This window comes from Lissotriton vulgaris, chromosome 6 (assembly GCF_964263255.1).
Source record: "Lissotriton vulgaris chromosome 6, aLisVul1.2, whole genome shotgun sequence".
NCBI classification, from domain to species: domain Eukaryota; kingdom Metazoa; phylum Chordata; class Amphibia; order Caudata; family Salamandridae; genus Lissotriton; species Lissotriton vulgaris.
Window position 1 is genome coordinate 243817374 of NC_141694.1, and position 25985 is coordinate 243843358.

Here is a 25985-nt window from a genome sequence, read left to right on the forward strand (position 1 = left end):
CTAAATCCATCGTTTTTTGCACTCCACACCACCCTGGGTCAGATAATGGCTTTATGCAAATCAGCTCTGACCCTGTGCCCCATGGGAACAGTCCAGTCCGAACTACAACAGCCATATCTTTCCCAGACCGGAATCAAGCAATTGCCGCCCTAAGTGCGCTGGGGATGCCCAGACGTGGGTCCCAGGCACTCCACACCACTTGGAGTCAAGCTAGCCGGGCTGATGAGAGGTGTTACCTCGAAACCGGTCCGGTCCTCGGATGCTTGATTCCGTTCTGGGAAGGACATGGCTTTTGTAGTTCGGACTGGACTGTTCCCATGGGGCAACAGGGTCAGAGCTGATTTGCATATCGCCATTGTCTAACCCAGGGTGGTGTGGAGTGCAAAAAAACGATGGATTTGGGCCCAGATCTTTTGACTGGGGGAATGTGTGACATTGATCCACATTCGGTCCATCACTTGTTGTTTTTGCAATTGCCGCCCTAAGTGCGCTGGGGATGCCCAGACGTGGGTCCCAGGCACTCCACATCACTTGGAGTCAAGCTAGCCGGGCTGATGAGAGGGGTTACCTCGAAACCGGTCCGGTCCTCGGATGCTTGATTCCGTTCTGGGAAGGACATGGCTTTTGTAGTTCGGACTGGACTGTTCCCATGGGGCAACAGGGTCAGAGCTGATTTGCATATCGCCATTGTCTAACCCAGGGTGGTGTGGAGTGCAAAAAAAGATGGATTTGAGCCCAGATCTTTTGACTGGGGGAATGTGTGACATTGATCCACATTCGGTCCATCACTTGTTGTTTTTGCAATTGCCGCCCTAAGTGCGCTGGGGATGCCCAGACGTGGGTCCCAGGCACTCCACACCACTTGGAGTCAAGCTAGCCGGGCTGATAAGAGGTGTTACATCGAAACCGGTCCGGTCCTCGGATGCTTGATTCCGTTCTGGGAAGGACATGGCTTTTGTAGTTTGGACTAGACTGTTCCCATGGGGCAACAGGGTCAGAGCTGATTTGCATATCGCCATTGTCTAACCCAGGGTGGTGTGGAGTGCAAAAAAACGATGGATTTAGGCCCAGATCTTTTGACTGGGGGATTGTGTGACATTGATCCACATTCGGTCCATCACTTGTTGTTTTTGCAATTGCCGCCCTAAGTGCGCTGGGGATGCCCAGACGTGGGTCCCAGGCACTCCACACCACTTGGAGTCAAGCTAGCCGGGCTGATGAGAGGTGTTACCTCGAAACCGGTCCGGTCCTCGGATGCTTGATTCCGTTCTGGGAAGGACATGGCTTTTGTAGTTCGGACTGGACTGTTCCCATGGGGCAACAGGGTCAGAGCTGATTTGCATATCGCCATTGTCTAACCCAGGGTGGTGTGGAGTGCAAAAAAATGATGGATTTGGGCCCAGATCTTTTGACTGGGGGAATGTGTGACATTGATCCACATTCGGTCCATCACTTGTTGTTTTTGCAATTGCCGCCCTAAGTGCGCTGGGGATGCCCAGACGTGGGTCCCAGGCACTCCACACCACTTGGAGTCAAGCTAGCCGGGCTGATGAGAGGTGTTACATCGAAACCGGTCCGGTCCTCGGATGCTTGATTCCGTTCTGGGAAGGACATGGCTTTTGTAGTTCGGACTGGACTGTTCCCATGGGGCAACAGGGTCAGAGCTGATTTGCATATCGCCATTGTCTAACCCAGGGTGGTGTGGAGTGCAAAAAAACGATGGATTTAGGCCCAGATCTTTTGACTGGGGGAATGTGTGACATTGATCCACATTCGGTCCATCACTTGTTGTTTTTGCAATTGCCGCCCTAAGTGCGCTGGGGATGCCCAGACGTGGGTCCCAGGCACTCCACACCACTTGGAGTCAAGCTAGCCGGGCTGATGAGAGGTGTTACATCGAAACCGGTCCGGTCCTCGGATGCTTGATTCCGTTCTGGGAAGGACATGGCTTTTGTAGTTCGGACTGGACTGTTCCCATGGGGCAACAGGGTCAGAGCTGATTTGCATATCGCCATTGTCTAACCCAGGGTGGTGTGGAGTGCAAAAAAACGATGGATTTAGGCCCAGATCTTTTGACTGGGGGAATGTGTGACATTGATCCACATTCGGTCCATCACTTGTTGTTTTTGCAATTGCCGCCCTAAGTGCGCTGGGGATGCCCAGACGTGGGTCCCAGGCACTCCACACCACTTGGAGTCAAGCTAGCCGGGCTGATGAGAGGTGTTACCTCGAAACTGGTCCGGTCCTCGGATGCTTGATTCCGTTCTGGGAAGGACATGGCTTTTGTAGTTCGGACTGGACTGTTCCCATGGGGCAACAGGGTCAGAGCTGATTTGCATATCGCCATTGTCTAACCCAGGGTGGTGTGGAGTGCAAAAAAACGATGGATTTGGGCCCAGATCTTTTGACTGGGGGAATGTGTGACATTGATCCACATTCGGTCCATCACTTGTTGTTTTTGCAATTGCCGCCCTAAGTGCGCTGAGGATGCCCAGACGTGGGTCCCAGGCACTCCACACCACTTGGAGTCAAGCTAGCCGGGCTGATGAGAGGTGTTACCTCGAAACCGGTCCGGTCCTCGGATGCTTGATTCCGTTCTGGGAAGGACATGGCTTTTGTAGTTCGGACTGGACTGTTCCCATGGGGCAACAGGGTCAGAGCTGATTTGCATATTGCCATTGTCTAACCCAGGGTGGTGTGGAGTGCAAAAAAACTATGGATTTGGGCCCAGATCTTTTGACTGGGGGAATGTGTGACATTGATCCACATTCGGTCCATCACTTGTTGTTTTTGAAGTAAATTATTGATCACAGAATTCTAAAGTCAATCTTCCATTTTCATTCCTTACTGTTACGAAAATATGTCCTGTATGGTAATAACTTTAAAAGCAATAAACATGCTTGAACTAAAAATTAAAAAAAGCAGTATGAGGCACCACACACTGCTATTTGCTATAACAGGCAAACATGAGTCTTTTAGGTTCCATGTCATAGGGGAGGCAACTGCAGGACACCTGGAAAATATAGTGCAATCCTTCTTTTGTGTTGCTACAGCCAGCCCATCAAAATAGAATAAAAGGCAGTAAAAGACAAGCCAAAATGTACTTTTACCTAAACAAAAATGTCTCTAAGATCACTGATAAATATACAACCTTAAATATTGGTTTAGAAAATATTTACATCATAACATGGAAAATAATACATGTGGTAAAAACATTATCAGCAAGCAATTTCATATAGAAATAATCAAACCAGGGAGGATCATTCAGTTTCTTGAGCAGTAGGTGCAATGGTGTATTGAAGCACCGGAGTTGGTGACATGGATGATTATACTTTTTTATGCCGATTCCTAAACTTGATTGTGACTTGTAGGTCACCATGGACAAGCTTATACATATCGGTGCAAGGGAAAAGATAGCATGGTGTATCTGTGGGATGTGGGTCACAAGGTGACAAGGGACCAAACATGGTTACAGAAAAATACACAATATATATTGAGTTGAAAAAATAACTGAAAAGCAAATGGAATGAGAGCATAATGAAAGGAAAATGCAAATAAGAAAAGAAAGTAAGATGGAAAGAAGGCTAGAAGGAACACAAAAGAATAGCAAGAAGGAAAGAAAGATGCAAAGGATATAAAAGAAAAAAGATTAAAAAAAGCAGGAAGGAATGAAATTGCTTGGGGAGGAATTTAAGTGTACAGTCCTAGAAATGGCTGGTGTCACATTCTTTGCCTACTTATTTAGTGCAATATGTTTCAAAGGGGGGGGCATTTTAATTTCCAGGCTATTCCCTTGGGTAAAAGAGAACTGTTTACCAGTGCCGAAGCAAAGGTGTTGGGACTACAGCTCAATTCCTTAGCTTTCATGTTGGCTTGTCCTATGCCTGAAACAGCATCCATGTGGAAATCTACATTAAAGAATATACCAACCAAAAATATGGCTTCCAGCAGGGTAATCACAATCCAGAAAGCTATAACAACATAGAATGTGGTTGCCTGGTATACAAACAGTTATATAAGAGGTAACTGAGGTAGTCTTATTATCCATGGATTCTAATGATATCCATCCAAGCCCTTTAAAGATGTGCTTGCGCCACTGGAATCGTAGTGCTCTGCGCACTATTCTGGACTTAATACTTGCTTTAAAGTTCCTGTAGAAGTGACAACACCCCTCCATCTTAGTGATATCAAAATGTCCTTTCGGGGGAATTTGATGGGCTTAATCTTGAAAGACATTTCTAAAACACCAGGAAACCACAGAGCCATCAATGTTCTAGTGGATCCACGTGCCTGGTACTTAGATTTATTAAACAATGCATACCCTTGCAACCTCCCCAAGGAATTACTAATCTTGTTTTGGGCATTAACTGCTATTATCGAACATCTCACTAGTTACTCGAATGATAGGTTAGCAAAAATAAACTTACAGTTAATTAATCACTTAAACAGACCCTGCCAGATCTTGGTTACCCTGAATAATCCATGAAAGCTTTATGATTCTGTAGTCTGTGTTACTGTCAAAATGATGCTGCCATCTAGTCAATGATTTAAGCATTGATCTATGATCAGTGACAGTTCCATCATTTAAAAAATGCTACTTTAAAAAAGCAGGTCGACATTGTCTCAGACCATACACTTTTAAAATAGGCAAAATCAATCTTTTCCTGAGCAAAGTATAAAACTTACAAAAGAACATGACATGAATTGTGGATTGTGCAGACGTATTATCACAGGGATAAAAGCATAAAGAGCGAGACCAGTCGTTTATATTAGGAAAAGTGACCTTAATATGAAATATTCCTAGATGTAAACTGACAATAACAACCTATCATAAATTCCTAACGTATTTAATAGATGAGGTTGAAATCCTGGTTGGGTCAAAAGTAATTGATGTGCTCTTACTGATGGTTTCATAATATTTATAGTCAACCTAATAGTCTCCAGGTGGTCAGTACATAGCAGCTTTAATTAATTCCTGGTAACCTGATTCAAACTATCGGGGTTAGCAAAGTACTCGGGATGTCCTAGATCCTTTAAAAAAATTTCAACATATGTAATCCAGGGAATACCGTCTACCCCCTGACAGTCATTAATCACATCCAGATTCAAGCTAGTGGAAGGGCTAGTCCAGACCTCATGCCATAGCAAGATAGGCTGCATTTTATTCAAGTCTGACAAATATGACAAACCCAGCTCAGCATGACAAATAAATGCAGCTGTACTATTCAGTACCGCTAAAAGATATCTTAAAAATCTATTTTCTGCTAGCTTCAAAGAACTCAACATTAGCATAGCCCCAGATGCCAGCTCCATGGATAGCAATTGGTTTGCATTTGGCTTTATAGATTATTATTAAATCAGCAATTGGATGCTTTACTAGCTTTCTAGCAAACTGTATCAATTCACCAGTAGCTTTGCAGAATAGCAATTTTCGTGACTCAATAGTTTAGCCCATGGACCCTTTCTTTCAAATACAATGCCCAAATAAAAAAGAAATGATTAGTCAAATTGGGTTTCCTGTTGTTAATATAGAAATATCGACACTTAACATTGGGCTTGCAACATTTCATTGTGAATGCTTTGGTAATATTTACATTAAGGTCAAGATTTAACATATAGGCAGAAAAGCTAGAGATAACTTTTTGTACACTAAGGGGAGTACAGCCCAAAAGGACAGCAGCGTCCACAAAGAACAATGCTCAGATTGGCTGTTTTCCAATGCATGGTAGGTCCTGGCAGTCACTTCTCAGTGTTGCCCCCAAGCTATCAATATAAAGGGTAAACAGAAGGGGGGGTAGCACACACCCCTGCCTTACCCCCTTCTTAACAAGGAAACTACGGCTACGTTTTCCACATCTTCCGTAGCGCACCTGGGCCCCAGCATCTAGATAGGACTGTTTTAAAAAGTTTAAAATTGGTGGATCCACCCCCATGGTATCTAATATACTCCGTAGCTTCAGGTGATTGACACAGTCAAAAGCGGAACTCAGAACAACAAAACATAAATATAAGCTCCCTCTTTTGGCATGTAGATATTTTCCCAGCAGGAGATTAAAGTTCAGTCTCTGTTCAACAGTACCAAACCCTTGGCGAAATCCATATTGTAACTCTGAAAATATACCATTTTCCTCCACCTAGAGCTACAGTCAGTTTAAGACAACATGCCGGGCCACCTTTACGAGAGAGTCCAGGAACGATATTGGTCTGTAACAGGCTGGGTCGTTACGATCGCCATTCTCATAGATGAGGATAAGTATGGACTCCCTTCAGGTAGCTGTAAATCCCTGGGTACAACAAGCCTTTAGGACCATAGCTGACAACAGTCCACAAAGTGTGGGCCAAAATTTAAATAAGTCCACAAGTATACTATCTGGGCCAGGGGCTTTGCCACCCATGCTTGCGTTTATAGCTAAGATCACATTGTTGATGTTAATATCAATCTCAATTGGGAGATAGCTTGAGGGATTTATTCTAGAGGCCTCTTAATTTTGGGAACCTACCAAGTTACAATACAGACTAGAAAAATGAGTCACCCATTAATCCTCCCCTATTGTTATTTCGATGCTGGGTAGTTTCCTAGAGGCAAGAAATGGAGCATTCACCGCCTTCAAGAAGCCTTTAATTTCTTTCAAATCTGAGGCTTGCTTGAGATTTTGACATAATTCCAATTTACTGGCAATCTTACAATCTTTAAGGGATAGCTTGTAGCTGGTCTTGCCCTTTTATAGCTCCTGGGTCTTTCATGGCCTTATGGAAGGCAGTTACCAGGGCTGAATGTGCTTTTGAGCATTTGGATTCGAACCAACCTTTTTTACAATCTTCCTGATTTTTGCTTTTTGATATTAATTTGTTTTGTATAAACTGATATATGTTTCTAAAAGAGCTAAGAACATCAGACTTGTTGGCGGTTTCATCGAGACAAACCAAGAAGTCATCTTTACAGCTACTTAGGAGACACTTACATAATTGTAACGAGTCAACGCCTGCCCACTTAACTGTATAGCCATTCAATCTATTAATAACTATATCTTCCGCAGGTTGAGTGACCAGTCTTTTGCTAGTTAGCACCTTATCAGGAACATCTATAAAATCACTTGTAGGGTAATGGTCACTAAAAGCAACAGGGTAGATGTTAAAATAATGTATTCTGTCTGTGTATCTATTTGATAATAAAATGTGATTTATAACTGAAGACAGCCCACAGACATTAAAAGTACTGCTATACGGGATTTGTGGTAGACATAGGTCATTTGCAAAACCCAAGCCCAAGCTATATTTAAGCAGGTTAAGGTGATCACCAAGAGCAGAATGCAAAAAATGAGAGGAATCGTTATCTTCATCTAGTGCTATACCACAGACATCTCCTGCGATGTGTAAACAAGGACCAGATTTAAAGTCCCCTCCCCAGATTATGCAAAGATCTTTATTAGTGCCCTTTTGAATATTATCCAGGTCTTTCTTAAAGTGATTTAGAATTTGTTCAGTGTCCACGATGGGCATATTTCTATAAAAATGCCAGGATAAAGAAAGTGTTGTACCCATTTATCTGTTGTACGTTGTCTACCCAGGTTTCTTGAATACACATGGTATCAAATCAGTGAATAAATTCCAGCCAGGCTGGGTTGGTCAATTTCGCCTTAAGGCCCGCCACGTTCCAAAACATAATTTTCATTTGGTTAGTCCTAGGCACACAGTGAGCTACACGATCATTGTGTGGAGGGTCAACAGTGGAGAAATCAAAATTATGACCATAAACATTGATTGGACCCGCAAGGGAGGTACTTATAATTTGTTGGAATATTCCATTCTCGGTATTGGAGTCAACAGGAGTATCTCCCACCTCAGCATCAACTTGTTGGACATTTGCCAAAGGCACTAAACATGGCAAAGTTAGACCAGTTAAATTATTTCTGAAAATGTGTGTTTGGGCCACATAGTTACTTCTACTTATGAGTCCATGAAGATTTGAAAACATTTCTTAATGATTTTCTCCATTTCACGCTTTACCACAGCTATTTCAGCAGGAACAACGAATTTTTCATTCAATCTTCGGGAACATCAATGGGAAATTGTGCAGCTCCCGCGGATGCGAACATTTTCATGTACCGCTTTGAACTTGACAACATCTTGAATAATCGTGAATGGTCGAACAATCTCCTTTTACACAAAAAGTACATCGATTACATATTCATTTTATGGAAGGGGTCTGAATATGAATTAACCCAAGTCATATCCAAATTGAATCAGGTAAATTACAGGATCGAGTTCACATACACCATACACAAAAGTCGGATAACATTTTTGGATGTCATGATACATCACACAAATGGAAAATTGGAAACCACAGTCTATACTAAAAGTACAGACAGAAACAATTTACTACATTTTGAAATTTTTCACCAATACTCGCTCAAGAAACACCTTCCTTATTCTTAAATGTTGAGATTAAAAATAATCTCTTCCATAGAGAAAGCATTCAATGAAAGCATGCAAACCATCACAACTAAATTTAAAGAGCGCGGTTACCCACCAGGTATCCTGGAGGAAGCTGTATCCAAAACACAGAAACTGGATCGCACAAGCCTATTAAGAACGCCAGTCAAACCCAAACAGAGAATGGTTTTCACATGGAACATGGGGTATTACCCTACTGCCACACAAACATCCAAGGTATCCCTATCCCCTACTAGACAACTCACAAAATCCGAAAATGGAACCGGGGAAAGTCAAAGCACTTGCTTGCGAGGCGCTCGCGCGTCCACGCCAGCATCCACAATTACAGGGAACAGGGTCACTAGACTAGAAAGCACGCAAAATACCTGACAAAAAGAGCTGGACAGGATGGACTGGTCATGGGTTCCTAAGGCACTGAGCAAAAAACAGACCTAACAAAGAGCCCGATGTCCTCACGGCAGTAGAGAAGCAGTACCATATTCAGAAGGAAAAAAGGCAGCAAAATGTCTTGTTTTGCTCCTGGAATGTCCATGGTTTTCAGGAAATGTCCCATGACCACGAAACGTTAGCCTTCTTCCTGCAACAAGACTTAATCCTGATCCAGGAGACATGGAAATTGACGCCCACTTCAATTGCAGGGTTTAAAGAACATCATATATTTGCCGAAAGATTTTTACCTTTTGGGCATCCCCGAGGCGGATTATCTACATGCGTAGCCCAAAAATGCAACTGGGTAACAGAAGAACTGGAATTGAGGTTTAATTGGGCCCAAGTGATTAGAATTACCCACAGGTCCCCACCAGGGAATCAAAAGTGGCAACTTTTAGTGATTAACGTTTATATTAACCCTGAGAGGAAGATCCAGAAAGAAAAATACGCAAACTTAAATCCTTGATAAAAGTGATGCAAAGATCTTATGCGCAATGCCCACTGTTCATCTCAGGGGACTTCAACTGTGACCTTATAGGTAAAAATCAGGTAGAAGAGAAGACGACAGCAACCTGCGGAGGGCAAAAGATAACACCTATATTAGGAGACCTGGGTCTGTCAATTTTGAATCATAAAACAGAGGGTGACAGGCTGGAAGCTGTTATATATTTATGGGGCAAGGTTCATTCAACAATAGACTATACAATAATAAGCAAGGAGTTACTCCCTAGTATCGAAATATTTCAAATTGAACAACGCATAGAAAGCGATCACTTCCCCCAAATAACGAGAATGAATATTGCGCTCACCTCGGCACAAAGAATGATCTCTCTCTCACAACACGCCGAAAAGTTCAACCTAAAAAAGTTAAAATGGCGCAGGGGGTTGAAAAATATCCAGGACACAGCAAAAGATTATGTGTCCAATTTAGGTCCTCAGTCAGAGGAAGAATGTGTAACTAACTGGGAGCAGCTGACCCTGGACCTTCTGCATAAATTTCCAGCAGTGCCAAGGAATCTAAGAAGTATAAACACAAGGAAGGAGCCATGGTTTAACTTGGACTTAAGAGCGCAAAAGAGAAGGGTCGCAAGGGAGGTCAGAGTACTGGCTCAGGCAAAAAGAATGGGGCTTACTCCAAACAAACGTAAATTAAAGGAAGCAAGAAGCGTTTACAGGAAGTCGCTGAGGGTTGCTAAGTCCACATATAAGGAAACTATCTGGAACAAACTATTGAGCGCGGGAAAATTGCCAAACAGCAGGGACTTCTGTGACGTCATTAACGATCTAAATAAAGGAGCAAGCATCCAACAAGAAGCAGGGGTCGGAGAGGAAACTTGGGCTCTACACGTGCAATCCTTCTATTGTAATTCAGACCCCGGCCTCACCAAAGGTCCCCGGGTGATGGAGCCAAACGAGGAGGAACAAAACGGAAAGAAGAGCCTGGACCATAAAGAAAATGAGGATGGGGAAGAAGTGAATGGGGCCTCTGAAATAGTTCCCCTAACCACCAAAAAACAATTGAGGGGTGTTAGACCTGTCTGCTTCTGGGAAGACTCTAACCATCATGATTTATTTTTGTCCCCCTTAGCCTCCCAGACTTTCTATTTTTATTTTTACATATGTCCATCAGGAGTTTTTTTTATGCTGTCAGGGGGCTAGGTGTTCCTTGGCGATGACGCCATTTTTCCCTCATCACTTGTGAGGCCTAGTCACCCCCTTGAAACCTTAGGGATCTCCAGAGACCTAAAATGGTGTCCACCAACTGTCATAACGGACACCACTGGAGGACAGGTCCATAGGATAGCATTAGGGAACTTTCTGGAATCTACTAGAGACTTCTGCAGGTCTCAGGCCAACCTATATAAGGCCAGTGACCAGCAGCCATTTTGTGTTGACCCCAGAGTAGAGGAGTGAGGCAGTGGTGAGAGGAGGTGGACACACTGAGAGCAGCTAGTTTGTCATTGAGGCTGACAGTTACTTCAGAGGATTGTTCCCCCTTTAGCCCTTGACCGATCCCTCTCTCAAGACATCAATTATTGGCCAAGAAAACAAGCTACGTGAGAAGAAAGACCCTTCTGGATCAGCATTCCTGTAAAAACTGACAGGACCTGTGTTCTGAAACTCAGCATTATATGCCCTGCCCAGCGCTGCACCTACCAGGGTGTCGAGCCAGTCGTGGACCCCCTTGAAGCGCCTTGAGGTGGTTGGGGAACTGCGGAGCCTGAAACGCCTGGAGGAGCGAGTGCCCGGTCAGTAAGATCCTTCCTGTGAAGCCGGCGAGGGAAGTAACTGGAGAGGAGCAGCGGCGCTGCTTCAATCGGCTGTGGGACCCCGGGGGCACCGGCCGCGGAAATTGACGAAGTAAGCGCTTCCGCGCATGTCCCCCGCGAGAACACCGCTGCGGAAGCAGGCCCAGAAGTGCAGCGTCTGTGGAGGTGCAGTTTCCGGCTGTGGTTGCGCAGGCTCCAGGGAGTAGCGCGACTTGTGAGGAGGCGGAGACGACGGTGAGCTACGCGCATGCCCGGGAGACCAGCGCGCACCTCGAGGATCGTGTGAGGAGGCGTCGGAAGCTTCCCCTGGCCGCTGCAGCAACGCCGAATCCCCGGTGCACCTCAAGCGCTCAACGGAAAGGCGAGTGTGAGGAGCCAAGACGCCAGACAGCTGTTCTAAACTCTCTCCCCGCTTGAGCGCTAGCAGTAAAAATAGCGCGAGCGGGAGAAGAGAGGAAAGTCTACCAAGTGGCTGCCGGGTGTCTGCAGTACTGAGTTTCCCCTGATTTGAAAAGCAGGTTCTTCCCCTGGACCACGCAGTTAAATCTGCTGCAAGTAAGGAGTGTCATCCGAAGGGAAGGGGAACAGCTAACTAGGAAGGGGAAAGTGGAGAGTTCTTGCCAGAGTGGGTGCAACCTCCCTGTGAGAGGAGGGACAGTTATAAGCCTGAGGAATTCAACTGCCAGAGTTAACCCTGAGGGTGGTTGGTGCTGTGAGTGTCCAGTAATGGGCATCGTGTAATACCCTATTGAAGCTGAGTCTAGAATCTGTTGAGGTGGTTAATTAATGCTCAACCTTGAGTTTGACTAACTAATTGGAAGTGTAATTTTCATATTTTTGTAAAGTGAACTGTATTACTGGTCAACTTTGAAGAGTGGGTTTACCTGATCTCTAGAAAACTGTATGAACTGTTATTGGGAATTGATTTGATAAATTGTTAGAGTTGAAGAGATTTAATTGCTGAAATGTCGATAATTTGAAATGTCATAAACTGAAAATTTTGACCACAAAGAAGATATTATTTTTATAAAATAGTACGTATTTTCCCACAATTTTTGGTGTAGTGTTTTCTTTTTGTGTGCTATTGCGTAGCTTTACTTTTGGGTGGACTGCAACCTTCACACAGAGCCTCTGTATGTTAGTCTTGCCCTAGGCCAGGCTACCCCAGGTCCAACATATTGGTGCCTAGCGGTGGGATACTGACTTGGTTGCAGCTACTCACTAGTAATTCGACGTAATACACTAAACCTACACCAGGAGTTTTCTCCTTGCGGCCCTCCTGATTTACATTTTGATTTTTCTAAATTTACTTCTGGCGGTGGGTGGAGGTTGACCTCAGGTCACTTTGTGGATTTCTCCTGTGTAGCATTTTATACTTCAAACAAGAATGGAGATAAATGTGGAAGAGCTAGACGATTATACTGTGCCTCAATTGAAAGAATGGTGTCAGCAGCAGGGGGTGTTTTTCAAGAAAGGCGCCAGGAAAGTTGAGCTGCTGACCAGTATTCGGGCATGGGTAGAGGCTCATTCCGGGGAGGAGGTAGATCCTGAAGAGAGTGACAAGGACACTGTCCTGGAGACCACAACACTGTACCAGGCGGGAGGGGAGAACCTTGTAACAGGTCCTAGAACACCTTCTAGAGTGGGCAGTAGTGTGTCAGAGAGGGGCCTGACCGACGCCGAGTTGGAAGACAGGAGGGAGGAGAGGAGGATGAGAATAGAACTAGCCAGGATGGACATGGTGAGGGAGGAAAAGAGGTTGGAGCATGAGCGGACCATCAAGGAGATGGATTTGCAAGCCCTAAACTTACGTACCCCCAAAGCAGAGAATGGTGGCAGCGATAACCAAACCAACCCCCGAGAACCTAGACCGTACCTACCAAAAGACATTATGGCTTGTTATGTACCCAGCGACGACATTGCTAAATGGTTAGCCGCCTACGAGGTCTCGCTGAGGGCCCATGGGATTCTGGAAGTCCACTGGGGAGGTGGGTTATACAAATACATGCCCCCCACTGGCAGGGATACCTTATTGGCCCTTGACACAAGTGAACAGACCTATTATCCGGCTATGAAATCAGCACTGCTTAAGAAGTTTGGGTTGACCCCTGAGAAATATAGACAAAAGTTCCGGGGCAGCTACAAGCTGGGCACACAAAACTGGGTAGATTTCTTGGACTACGCCAGGAAGGCCCTGGAGGGTTGGGTAAGAGGCAGCGATGTAGGGGACTATGAGGGACTATATGACCTCATACTCAAGGAACACCTACTCGAGAAGTGTCTTCCTGAGCTTAGACAGCATCTGGTGGACAGCAAGCTGACCAGCCCCAGGAAGCTTGCTGAGGAGGCGGACATCTGGGTTAGTACCCGGGTGTCGACTAAGGGGACTGGAGGGAATTCCCAGAAGCAAGGACAGGGCGCCCCCCAGAAGAAAGAGGGAGGGGAAACTAAGAGGGAGTTCTCTAAAGGGCCACAAAATACTTCGCAAGGAAGGGGCAGAGGATTCATCCCCAAGAGTAACCCCCCTCGCAACCCTACCCCTGGCCAAAGCCAGCAGCCAAGGGTTGTTCATTGTTTTGAGTGTGGTGGTGTGGGACACTATAAAGGAGATGTGAGATGCCCAAAGAGACCACCCCCTCCCACTGGAGGAAAAGCCCCGGGAATCACTAGTGTAGTGCTCGGGGAGGAGATGCCTTTGGTTAATGGAGGGGAGCGGGCGGGTGTCACTTTAGTGTCCCTGGGAGATAAGGAGATGGTTCCCAAGACCCAGCTGCCCTCTAATACTATTAAGTATGAGCAGTGGGTCACCATCAATGGCCGTAGAGGGGAGGCTCTGAGAGACACAGGAGCCAGCATGACTATGGTAAGGAGTCAGCTGGTGTCTCCAGAGCAGGTCATCCCAGGTGTACTCCATCCCGCCGTAATGGCTGACGGCAGATTGGGCCACTACCCTGTGGCTGAGGTTCCCTTTGAGTGGGGAGGGGTTGCAGGTCCACTTCGAGTTGCCGTAAGCCCTGCCGTGCCTGTTGACTGCCTGTTAGGGAATGATATGGAGCACAATGCTTGGAGGAGGGTGGAGTACCAGACTCACTCTGCGATGCTGGGACCCCCTGACTGGACTTGTGTCAGCACAAGGTCAGCAACTGCCCGAAGGGAAAAGTTGCTTACGCTGGAGCCTGGAACAATGGCCCAGCCAGCTGCCAGAGAGGAGAAGGACAAGAGGCCGAAGGACCCTGCCTCGACATCTCCGCCTCGTGAGACAGCTGGACCACCTGCGGAGGTGGATCTGGAGTCCACAGGGGAGAATGTTGCTTCCCTGGAGAACCTACCCATCCCTACTGAATGGCATGTGGAGGGAGGTCCTTCCAGGGAAGAATTCTGTGAAGCTCAGAAAGAGTGTCCTACTCTCGAGGGGCTGCGGCAACAGGCCAACGCCCAGGCAGCAGGAAACATTGAAGGGAGCTACCGGATTTACTGGGAGGATGGACTCCTCTACAGTGAGCCCAAGGCACCTGGCCACGGTTCAGCCAGAGCCTTGGTGGTCCCTCAGTGCTTTAGAGCCTTTCTACTGGAATTGGCTCATGAGATACCATTGGCAGGACATCTAGGGCAGGACAAGACCTTTGCCCGGCTTGTCCCCCACTTCTATTGGCCTCGAATGAAAGTGGCGTCTGACACATACTGTCGGACGTGTGTGTCCTGCCAAGCTAGTGGGAAAACAGGAGTGAAGCTTAAAGCTCCCCTGGAACCACTACCTGTCGTTAGCACCCCCTTTGAGAGGGTGGGCATCGACATTGTTGGGCCATTGGATCCACCAACTTCAGCTGGTCACCGGTTCATACTGGTTTTGGTGGACCATGCCACACGGTACCCAGAGGCCATACCTCTGAGGACCATCACTGCACCTGTGGTGGCAAGGGCCCTGATGGGGATCTTTACCCGAGTGGGTTTCCCCAAGGAGGTTGTGTCCGACAGGGGGACTAACTTCCTTTCAGCGTACATGCGGGCTATGTGGAAGGAGTGTGGAGTTACCTATCGGTTTACCACTCCTTATCACCCACAAACCAATGGTCTTGTGGAAAGGTTTAACAAAACCTTGAAAGGTATGATCAGGAGTCTACCTGAGAGCCTGCGGAGGAAATGGGACATCCTCCTACCCTGTCTCTTGTTTTCTTACAGGGAAGTGCCACAAAAGGGAGTGGGCTTCAGCCCCTTCGAACTTTTGTATGGGCACCCTGTACGGGGACCTCTCAGCCTGGTGAAGGATGGATGGGAACGGACTCCCAGAAAACTTCCCCAGGACGTGGTGAGCTACATGCTGGCCTTCCGGAGCCAAATGGCTAAGTTGTGGAAGCAAGCTTCAGACAACTTGGAGGCCAGCCAAGCGGTGATGAAAGAGTGGTATGACCACAACGCTCACCCAGTGGAACTGGAGCCTGGACAGAAGGTGTGGGTGATGGAACCTGGAGAGCTAAATGCCCTCCAGGATCGTTGGACAGGCCCCTTTGAGGTGTTGGAGAAGAAGGGGAAGTCCACCTACTTGGTGGACCTTAAAGCCCCGAGGCAGCCCCACAGGGTGCTGCATGCCAATCGCCTCAAGCCACATCATGAGAGGCCCGCGGTTGTCTTGATGATGGTAACCGATGGAGCAGAGGAAGAAGAAAGCGAACCTCTCCCTGATCTTCTCTCGTCCCAAGAAAAGGATGGGTCGGTGGAGGGAGTTATTCTCTCGCCATCCCTAACTCCTGAACAGCAGGGTGATTGCCGCCAGGTCCTGGGGCAATTTTCTTCTCTGTTCTCCCTTGTCCCGGGTAGGACCCACCTGTGTACCCATGACGTGGACACAGGAGACAGCCCACCTGTGAAGTCTAAAATCTACCGGCTGTCGGACAAGGTGAAGGCCAGCATCAAGAGTGAAGTCGCCAAGATGCTGGAACTGGGAGTGATTGAACCTTCTGGAAGCCCTTGGTCTAGCCCGGTGGTTTTGGTACCAAAGGCTGCCCCACCAGGCACCACACCTGAATTGAGATTCTGTGTGGACTACCGAGGCTTGAACTCAGTGACCAAAACTGATGCCCATCCTATCCCCCGGGCGGATGAGCTGATTGACCGGCTGGGAGCTGCTCAATACTTAAATACCTTCGACCTAACTTCAGGGTACTGGCAGATTTCCCTTACAGAGGAGGCGAAGGAAAGGTCAGCCTTCTCTACACCTGAGGGACACTACCAATTTCGCGTGATGCCCTTTGGGCTCAAGAATGCCCCTGCCACTTTTCAGCGGCTGGTAAACAGGGTCCTTTCTGGAATGGAAGCTTTTTCTGCTGCATACCTGGACGACATTGCTGTCTTCAGTAGCAGCTGGGAGGACCATTTGCAGCATCTGCAAGCTGTTTTACATGCCCTGCAACAGGCTGGATTGACAATCAAGGCCAGCAAGTGTCAGATCGGACAGGGGTCGGTGGTGTACCTAGGTCACTTGGTGGGCAGAGGGACGGTGCAGCCCCTCCAGGCAAAGATTGAGGCTATCATCGCCTGGGAGCCCCCCAAGACTCAAACAGAGGTCCGAGCCTTCCTGGGCCTCACTGGATATTACCGTCGCTTCGTGAAGGGGTATGGCACTATTGTGGCCCCTCTCACTGAGCTTACTTCCAAGAAGCAACCCCGACGGGTAGTCTGGACGGAGGCTTGCCAGCGAGCCTTCATGACCTTGAAACAAGCATTGTGTTCCGCTCCCATTCTCAAGGCCCCTGATTTTGCTAGAGAATTCATTGTCCAAACAGATGCGTCAGAACATGGCATTGGGGCAGTGTTATCGCAGCTAAATGATGAGGGCTTGGATCAACCCGTGGTCTTCCTGTCCAGGAGACTACTCCCCAGGGAAAGGAGGTGGAGTACAATTGAGAGAGAAGCCTTTGCGGTGGTTTGGGCTCTGAAGAAGCTGCGACCATACCTGTTTGGTTCGCACTTCCTAGTTCAGACTGACCATCGCCCCCTTCGTTGGCTGATGCAAATGAAGGGGGAGAATCCCAAGTTGCTAAGGTGGTCTATCTCCCTACAGGGAATGGACTTTAGGGTGGAACACCGACCTGGGGCAGACCATGCCAACGCAGACGGTCTATCTAGGTACTTCCGCCTTAGTGATGAGGACTCCCAAGGGGTTGGGTAGTTCTCCCCACTTTCAGCTGGGGGGGACGCGTGTTAGACCTGTCTGCTTCTGGGAAGACTCTAACCATCATGATTTATTTTTGTCCCCCTTAGCCTCCCAGACTTTCTATTTTTATTTTTACATATGTCCATCAGGAGTTTTTTTTATGCTGTCAGGGGGCTAGGTGTTCCTTGGCGATGACGCCATTTTTCCCTCATCACTTGTGAGGCCTAGTCACCCCCTTGAAACCTTAGGGATCTCCAGAGACCTAAAATGGTGTCCACCAACTGTCATAACGGACACCACTGGAGGACAGGTCCATAGGATAGCATTAGGGAACTTTCTGGAATCTACTAGAGACTTCTGCAGGTCTCAGGCCAACCTATATAAGGCCAGTGACCAGCAGCCATTTTGTGTTGACCCCAGAGTAGAGGAGTGAGGCAGTGGTGAGAGGAGGTGGACACACTGAGAGCAGCTAGTTTGTCATTGAGGCTGACAGTTACTTCAGAGGATTGTTCCCCCTTTAGCCCTTGACCGATCCCTCTCTCAAGACATCAATTATTGGCCAAGAAAACAAGCTACGTGAGAAGAAAGACCCTTCTGGATCAGCATTCCTGTAAAAACTGACAGGACCTGTGTTCTGAAACTCAGCCTTATATGCCCTGCCCAGCGCTGCACCTACCAGGGTGTCGAGCCAGTCGTGGACCCCCTTGAAGCGCCTTGAGGTGGTTGGGGAACTGCGGAGCCTGAAACGCCTGGAGGAGCGAGTGCCCGGTCAGTAAGATCCTTCCTGTGAAGCCGGCGAGGGAAGTAACTGGAGAGGAGCAGCGGCGCTGCTTCAATCGGCTGTGGGACCCCGGGGGCACCGGCCGCGGAAATTGACGAAGTAAGCGCTTCCGCGCATGTCCCCCGCGAGAACACCGCTGCGGAAGCAGGCCCAGAAGTGCAGCGTCTGTGGAGGTGCAGTTTCCGGCTGTGGTTGCGCAGGCTCCAGGGAGTAGCGCGACTTGTGAGGAGGCGGAGACGACGGTGAGCTACGCGCATGCCCGGGAGACCAGCGCGCACCTCGAGGATCGTGTGAGGAGGCGTCGGAAGCTTCCCCTGGCCGCTGCAGCAACGCCGAATCCCCGGTGCACCTCAAGCGCTCAACGGAAAGGCGAGTGTGAGGAGCCAAGACGCCAGACAGCTGTTCTAAACTCTCTCCCCGCTTGAGCGCTAGCAGTAAAAATAGCGCGAGCGGGAGAAGAGAGGAAAGTCTACCAAGTGGCTGCCGGGTGTCTGCAGTACTGAGTTTCCCCTGATTTGAAAAGCAGGTTCTTCCCCTGGACCACGCAGTTAAATCTGCTGCAAGTAAGGAGTGTCATCCGAAGGGAAGGGGAACAGCTAACTAGGAAGGGGAAAGTGGAGAGTTCTTGCCAGAGTGGGTGCAACCTCCCTGTGAGAGGAGGGACAGTTATAAGCCTGAGGAATTCAACTGCCAGAGTTAACCCTGAGGGTGGTTGGTGCTGTGAGTGTCCAGTAATGGGCATCGTGTAATACCCTATTGAAGCTGAGTCTAGAATCTGTTGAGGTGGTTAATTAATGCTCAACCTTGAGTTTGACTAACTAATTGGAAGTGTAATTTTCATATTTTTGTAAAGTGAACTGTATTACTGGTCAACTTTGAAGAGTGGGTTTACCTGATCTCTAGAAAACTGTATGAACTGTTATTGGGAATTGATTTGATAAATTGTTAGAGTTGAAGAGATTTAATTGCTGAAATGTCGATAATTTGAAATGTCATAAACTGAAAATTTTGACCACAAAGAAGATATTATTTTTATAAAATAGTACGTATTTTCCCACAATTTTTGGTGTAGTGTTTTCTTTTTGTGTGCTATTGCGTAGCTTTACTTTTGGGTGGACTGCAACCTTCACACAGAGCCTCTGTATGTTAGTCTTGCCCTAGGCCAGGCTACCCCAGGTCCAACAAGGGGCATAATATTAAAATTAAAGACAGAAGGAGCAGCAGGTCCAAACGGGCTGCCCAACGCGCTTTTCAAGAACGACCCTGACTTCTGGTCAGAGATCTTAACGCCTGTATTCAATTACATATATACATAAGCTGACGTCCCCGCCTCCTGGAAAGGGAACATTATTCATCCAATTTTAAATAAGGAGACCATCGCAACCCTGCAAATTACAGGCTGATATCCTTAATAGATGTTGAGGCTAAGCTCTACGCCTCCTGTATCCTATCACAGCTACAAGACTGGATAGAAGACATGAACATAATTTCCAAGTTTCTGGCAAGGGATGGGAACCGTAGCAAACTTAGCCAGTCTGTCGTTCTTAATGGAAAAAGCAGTAATCAAGGGATCCCGGTTGTACGCCTGTTTTATTGATATAAAGTCAGCGCTCGATCTGGTGAGCAGAGAGCGCCTGTGGGCAAAGTTAAACACCTGGGTCCTGCCAGACCAACCATTAAAGGCCGTAATCGATCTGCACAACAACACATGGGCAAGAGTGAAATTAGGTAATGGAGGCAGCACAACCTCAAGTATTACAACGCATCAAGGCCTCAAACAAGGCTGCATGTTAGATCCTAGCCTTTTTAATCTTTTTCTCTCAGATATCAGCAAAGTTTTGGAAGCTACTGAATGTCACCCAACGATATTGGCCAATAATCCAATTTATTTTCTACAATACGCGGACGACATAGTGGTCCTAAGTAAAACACCAATTGGACTACAAAGAGCTATAAATAAATTAGCATCCTATTTGAAATGGGAAATGCTGGAATTAAACAAAGCTAAAACAAAAGTTGTTCTCCTAATGGAACCAAAAAAGATCAAGTAAAAATGGACGGCGAACGGGGTAACAGTGGAACAACAACAATCATACAAATACCTTGGAATCATAATAGCGCAAGGATTAAAACACAAGGAGCATAAAGCAGTAATAAAAGAGCAATCATTAATTTTTGCATATCGATTATTAAAAGCAAAATTGGACTGTCCAAATTACAATCACCTTTTAAAGGTTATGGCTGCACAAATTTTGCCCACTTTGTCTTACGGCCTTGTAACTTGGTGTGGCAGGGAGGCTGATCTATTAAACGACCTGCAGACAAAGATCTATAAAGCCGTCTTCCACTTGCCAAAATCCGCCTCCCCTTCGCAAGTAAGGCTTGATTTTGGACTGCAAAACCAGAAATTCCAGAGCATGAGCGGCTTCGTGAAACTCTGCCACAAATTTCTCTCTGCGGATCCGGAGACCATGGACTGCCTGTGCTGGGAAGAAATTAAACAACAGGCGGACAGTGAAACTCCGAGCGCCTGGGGAAGGCATTTGAAAACTTGTTTGATAGAGCTCGATTTAGAATCAGTATGGAAAACTAGGGCAGACAATGCAGGTTTAAGTAGACCAGCCAATGAGCAAGCCAAAAGGAAATCTTTTCTGGAGGATAAAAATATAATCTCCAAACGTCCGCATGGGTGGACCATTATCACCTCATTTACATCACTTAAACCACAAGCATATTTATCATCTCACTTCAGTGAGCACTTAAAAAGATCCTATATAGACTACCGGATGGGAATGCATGTTTCAAAAGACTTATTACCCTCATGGAAACACAGCCATCAAACGGAGCTATGCCGCCTTTGCGGATATAAAACGGAATCCTTATCCCACTTTCTTTGTGCATGTCCAGCAGTAATGGGCCAGAGGCGACGGTATTTCTATGGCAGGACAGGAGGCTCAGATTATGCTTTCTCTATTTCTTTACTACCAACAGCAGCCAATAGGAACATAGTAAAGAAAAACAGTAAACTACAACTCCCATGAGCCCCTAGGCAACCATAGAGAGTACATGCTATATAAGCCACCATAGAGGACAACACTTCCTCTTTCTTTGCTGCTTCGCAGCCAGTTCAGTGCATTTCTACGTTTCTTGATTTGCTTGCATGCGCATTGCTTGTTTACCTTGCTGTCCTGTTACAGTTGCTGTACGCCGCCTTTCGCTTTATTCTTTCATTGCAGCCGCTTTGCTTATGCGTATTGTGCTGCCGCTGGCGTTTTTTCCTTGTATCAGGACGTTGGATTGTGTTTCTTAGAGAGCGCGTGTTCGCCTCTCTGGACTTGCGGGCGCCTTGTGCCCGTGTCTGTATTCGGTGGAGTGGGACCGGAGCTCGGGGACTCGCGCACGCGTGTCGCGCGTCGCTCCTCTTCCGGGTTTGCAGACACGCCACCGCTCATGCGCGTTGGCGACTATTGACGCTCCGTGTGACAGAAGCCAGGACACGCTACGAGGCGGCGTTTTTTCTCCTTGCCTCTGCCCACTTGTCTGCCGGAGAGCTCCTTCTGACGCCCTCTGCCTCACGGAAGGTTTTGGGCTGTATAACTTATAGAGGCGGTGCCTAGGGTGTCTTTTATGCGCAAGCTGGACCCTCCACATTCTATGCTACTTGTTTTGGTCGAGTTCTTGCTCTACCTTTTTAGCTTGCGTGGGGCTGTCACCCCCCCTGACAGGGTCGCTTGATTGTGACCTGACCTTTGCCTTTTTGGTCTTCTGTGGGCATATAGATATTTATCTATATCTTTATATATATTTTTCCAGTTTTTTCCTCAGTGGTGTGCATTGTTTTTTCATCCCCATGGCACAATATGTCGACGCTGAGGAGTACTATTATGAGGAGGAGCAGGAGGAATCGTTTGAGTACGATTTAGTCGATGCCCTTGACCAGGGCGTTCAACATTCTGTCAATACTGCGCTGGTCCGAGCCATTGGGCCGCTGAAGCGTCATTTGACTGACTATGCCCAGCAACAGGGTTGGATTCCATCCTCTGCTTCCAAACAGTCCTCTAAGTCACCCAGTAATCCTCACAGGTCGGACTTTGTGAGGTTGGCCAAGTCTTTATCTACTCCTGCTAAAGTTTGTCACTCTCATCTTCCGCCTCCTGACACGGAGGATACCTCTTCTTCCTCTTCTTCAGGTCCCTCTGGTCCCCCTCCTGCTAAGAAAGCCCGAAAAGAACATTTTGTAGACGCCTCTTCCCATCCACCGGTCTTGACCTTTGAGCCTACGGATATCATCCACCCTAATTCCAAGGTTTGGTGCCCTGCTCCAGAGGTCGCGGATTATATCCAAGCCAATATCCGTGACTCTTTCAATCAGGAGGTGCGTTCTCGGTTACGTTCCGAGTGCCCTCGTCCGGAGTTGGCGGATAAATTGGCTGACATCCCGGAGGTCGACCCCACGATTTTGACCTATCTTAAAAAATTTAATAAGGACCCAAAAAAGGGAATTGACCGTTCTTGGCGCCTGTGCTAGGACAAGTTGCTGGATCTTCTTGGTCCCCTGACTAAAATTCTGGATCTGGGGTATCAGGCCCAAGGGGAGGCCTCTGGCATTGACCCCGATGTCCTTATTGGTTGGGCCCAACGGGCTATCTGTCTTCTGGGGAACGCAAACTGTGCCCTTTCAACGGAACGTAGGCATTCCATCTTACTGAAAATGGATCCACGTTTGTCTGAGCTTGCTACGTCTGAGTCCGGTGCTCTGGCCCAAGGTCTACTATTTGGTCAGCCATTTTTGAAGGAGCTGACGAAATTTGTGGCGACCTTTAGTGGCCTCGACAAGGCACAATCTTCCTTGCGCAGGGCGTTCCGCCCGGTTTTTGCCAAGGCCGGACGATCTGGGGGACGTTCGTTCGGCCGAGGTTCTGGTCAACAACGTGGCCAACAGTCCCACCAGGGTGGAGGTGGACAGCGTCAGCAGCAGCAGCAGTCCTATTCCGGGTCTAAGACGACCTTCTACCCCTCCCGTAAAGGTCGAGGACAGGGCAACAAGGGAGGCTACGGTGGAGGCCAAGGAGGATGACAAGATTACTCCGCTACAGGTGAGCTTGATTCCTTACGACAGTGTTGTTTTGGGGGGCAGGGTTCAGTATTTTCTAAAGAATTGGCGCTCGATCTCCAACGATGCTTGGATATTGCAAACAGTTCAGGGGTACCACATCGAGTTCTACCACCCGCCCCTTCAGGGTCCAGTCCCTTTTCCCCTTGTTTTTTCCCAACAAGATCGGGAGGTGATATCCAAGGAAATCGATTCTCTTCTTCTCAAGGGGGCCATTGTGCGAACGACCCTCCATTCACAGGGGTTCGTCAGCAATGTGTTTCTGGTGGAGAAGAAAGGGGGAGGGTCTCGCCTTGTACTCAACCTCAAGGAATTCAACAACGGGGTGGTCTATCGCCACTTCAAGATGGAAGGCATCCATCTTCTCAGGGATCTTCTTCGCAAGGGCGACTGGATGGTTCGCCTGGATTTGAAGGACGCTTACTTGTCCATTCCCATCTTTCCGCCTCATCGCCGTTTTCTGCAATTCCAATGGCTGGGGGAATGGTTCGAATACACGGTTCTCCCGTTCGGTCTCTCGTCCGCCCCATGGTGCTTCACGAAGCTCCTGCGACCAGTCATGGAATCGCTGCGTTCGCGGGGGGTGCAACTGATAGTGTATCTGGACGACATTCTTCTGATGGCTCAGTGCCCGCTGCAACTTCGTTCCCATTTATCCTGGACAATCGATCTACTTCAGTCTCTCGGATTTCTAGTGAATCCGCAGAAGTCTCATTTACAACCCACTCAATCAATAGAGTTTCTGGGTTTCCTTGTGGACTCAGTCTCTTGCCAACTTCTTTTACCTGCCCAGAAAGTCAGGTCTATCAAGAGGGAGTTGGAGTCACTGTTGTCTGCACCGAACGTATCGTTGCGGTCGATCGCTCGGATTGTCAGACTATTGGCTTCTTCCATTCAGGCGATCTTTCCGGGTCCCCTGCATTATCGGGCCCTGCAACGTCTCAAGATCCGACACTTGCAGAAGGGTCTTCGTATTCCGACCTTGTTCCTCTCTCCCAGGATGCGAAATCGGAAATGATGTGGTGGCTCCATCACATGGAAGCCTGGAACGGGAAAGCCCTGTTCGGCTCAACTCCGGACTTGGTGTTGGAATCGGATGCGAGTCTATGGGGCTGGTGAGCCCGTTGTGGGGACTTGACGACGGGCGGTCGTTGGTCTCAAGACGAATTAGCTCTTCATATCAACTGCCTGGAACTTCTGGCGGGATCGTTTGCGATCCGCAGCCTTGCTCCACGGGCCACCAGCTGTTGCATTTTGCTCCGCATGGACAACATCTCAGCGGTGCGCTATGTGAACAAACTGGGGGGGACTCGGTCGAAATTGTTAGCGGAGATTGCGAAGGATTTCTGGCATTTCTGCCTTCAGAGGAAGATCACTCTTATTGCAGAATATCTCCCAGGTCGCCAGAATCAAGTGGCCGACTGGAATTCTCGCCATCTGCTGGACTTCAGCGACTGGCGTCTTCACCCTCGGGTCTTTCGATCCCTGTCTCGCCTTTGGGGTCGCCCCTGGATCGATCTCTTTGCCTTTCGCCTCAATGCTCAACTGCCCAGGTTTTACAGCTGGTGTCCGGATCCGGAGGCCCTGGCCACGGATGCCTTTCTCCAGACTTGGCCTCCTCAGCTTTGCTATGCTATTCCCCCGTTCGCGATGATTCCGCGAGTCTTGGCCAGGACGAAGCAGTTTCTGTCGGAGATCATTCTGATCACTCCTCTTTGGAGAGCTCAAGCGTGGTTTCCGGACCTTCTGGAAATGAGTTGCTCGACTCCATTTCTGCTTCCAACGAGGTGGAACTTGCTGTTGGATCCTCTGCTCCAACCGCATCCTCTAGTTCTGTCGGGCCAGCTCCGTCTGGTGGCGTGGCGTCTTTCGGGGAACGCTGGAAAGTCCCTGGCTTATCTGGAGACGCTGAGAGATTTATCAGTGAAGCTTGGGCCCCCAACACGCGCAAGCGTTATGCGTCAGCTTGGCGTCGATGGTGTGATTGGTGTTCTGAACGGAATCTGGATCCCGCTTCAGCAGATGTCTCTCTAGTGATTAATTTTCTTGCTTCCATCGCTTCTGCTGGTTCTGCTTACAGGACTGTCAATTCTTTCTGCTCCGCTCTCTCTGCGGGCCATGATTTGGTCGACGGAAAGCCTGTTGGGGAGCATCCTCTCATCTCTGCATTGCTGCGTGGTGTTCGGATGGCTAAACCGCCATGTCCGAAATATGTTGCTCTATGGGATGTCTCCATTGTGTTACGTTTTCTAGAGGCTTGGCCTCCCAACGCTTCTCTGTCTCGTAAGCAGTTGTCTGCGAAATTGACAATGCTTTTGTGCTTAGTATCTTGTAAGCGTGTTTCGGATGTCCGCGCATTGGACCTCGCGGTCGTTCTTTTTCCCCAGAAGGCGTTACTTTTACGGTTTCCAGACGTACCAAGACTAATCTGTCTACTGTCACTTACCCAGCGTTTCCTCACAATCCGCAATTGTGTGTGGTACGCTGCATAAAGGATTATGAGGTGAGTACTGCTACTTTTCGTCAGGATATGTCTGGACAGTTATTGATTGCTTTGCAAAAGCCTTTTAAGCCTGTGGTGCCAGCTACTCTGGCTCGTTGAGTGCGCTGGCTTATGTCTGAGGCAGGAATTGAATCTCCATCTTTGGCGCTCATTCCGCGAGGGATGCCATGGCCTCTAAGGCTTTTCATGTTGGTGTGAGTTTGCATGACATTGTGAAGACAGCTGATTGGTCTTCTGATACTGTGTTTAAGACATTTTATTTCAAACCTATTGTGGATATTGCC